This window comes from Schistocerca piceifrons, chromosome 2 (assembly GCF_021461385.2).
Source record: "Schistocerca piceifrons isolate TAMUIC-IGC-003096 chromosome 2, iqSchPice1.1, whole genome shotgun sequence".
NCBI lineage: Eukaryota > Metazoa > Arthropoda > Insecta > Orthoptera > Acrididae > Schistocerca > Schistocerca piceifrons.
In genome coordinates, this window is record NC_060139.1 from 599870885 (window position 1) to 599872809 (window position 1925).

General features: G+C 43.2%; 1 pseudogene; it reads right to left on the reverse strand.

Moving 5' to 3' along the window:
- Positions 1–355: 355 nt before the first annotated feature.
- Positions 356–473, reverse strand: LOC124778666 (annotated as a pseudogene).
- Between the last annotated feature and the right edge of the window lie 1452 nt (positions 474–1925).

Here is a 1925-nt window from a genome sequence, read left to right on the forward strand (position 1 = left end):
TAGTAGCACATACTACAATGGCGATATTAAATAGTCCAGATGCAGTAGTTTGTGTGTGTGAAATGCATAGAAATGTGGGTGTGAGGTCCAATGCATTGTTCAACACTAATACTCAACAAAGTACGAATATAAAGTCATATATCATTCTGCCTTTTCCAATCCATCTACAGGTCACAAGTGGCCCATCGGGACCATGCGACCGCCGTGTCATTCTCCTTGGAGGATGCGGATAGGAGGGGCATGGGGTCAGCACACCGCTCTCCCAGTCGTAATGATGGTATTCTTGACAAAGCCGCTACTATTCGGTCGAGTACCTCCTCAATTCGCATCACGAGGCTGAGTGCACCCCGAATAATGGCAACGGCGCATGGCGGCCTGGATGGTCACCCATCCAAGTGCCGACCACGCCCAACAGCGCTTAACTTCGGTGATCTCACGGGAACCGGTGTATCCACTGCGGCAAGGCCGTTGCATCATTCTGCCTTTTGCGATATTAAATCAAACTATTTAACACTCCGAAATAATCCGTTACTTGAAACACCCCCGATTAAAATTCCTTATTGGGTTTTGTGTAATTTATCGTAGCCGCCAAACAGTTAATTATTATGATTATATGACTGTGTGCATAATGGAAGAAAGGCTATCGATTTTTCTGCTGGTTTTGGGGGTATTTCAACTGAGTGCGGCTGTTCTGAGACGGAATAGTGGAATGATTGAAATTTTGTCTATTATTAAGGACCACAAAGGTAGCGATGTACAATCTGATATATATATATATATATATTTTACTAACACACAAATTCTGATGCAGTTGCTACCTTCGCCTCACACGTCTAATTACGGTTATATGTTTTTATTGATGGTTTATTTTCAGTGCTTCGTCATACGCAATGCTGATGGTTAACATCCACAACAATCCTCACTGCAATCCATGGTTCTTGCTGGCCGACGCGGTTGACGCGAAACATGTAATTCGGCACTTGTCACTTTCTGTTTCATATCACTCGCGAATTGGTATTAGTGAGGGTCAACCCCACGACGATCCGGGGGACGTGCTTACTCGTCATACTCCGGTGAATTTTACCGTTTACAAATCACTCGACCACTATTCTTGCCTGTCTCTGCAACACCACCGCTTGCTCGACGCTCTCCAATACTACTCCGCACTCGACACTCGGTCTCACTGCCTCCTGCAGCGCTCGAAATTGACTTCTGCCTACTATCGACCTGGGCGTCGGATACTAGCATCTATGTTCGTGGGATCACGGATCCCTTACATCCCCGCCCTAAAAACCTTCTTTGTAGTCACAGGCGAAAAAGAATAATAGTAAAAAATTATCACATATCATATAAATGAAAATGAGGAACATAAGTTCTGGTTCAAATACTGAAAATTACATCGTATCACAAATAATACCCTATTGACTCCGGTAGCAAACTGTCCCTACAGAGCGGCCGAAGTGGTCGTGCGGTTAAAGGCGATGCAGTCTGGAACCGCAAGACGGCTACGGTCGCAGGTTCGAATCCTGCCTCAGGCATTGATGTTTGTGATGTCCTTAGGTTAGTTGGGTTTAACTAGTTCTAAGTTCTAGGGGACTAATGACCTCAGCAGTTGAGTCCCATAGTGCTCAGAGCCATTTGAACCATTTTGTCCCTACAGAAACATCATACAAAATCAACAAAATCAATCTACCTTAATTAACATAGCATGGTAAATATTTTTATAAAACTTTGTCTTACATTCAATTACCAAAAATCTTCACTTTCAAAGGTTTGTACGAGCTATTAACTACATATTTATTATAAGTTGCTACAGCAAAGACAAAAAAACAAATTAGTAGAATGCCAGCTACCCCTTTGGTATGCCGTCCTTTCAGCAGGGTTCGTGCTGTCCATACTACTATCACTCTAACTTATAACTCACT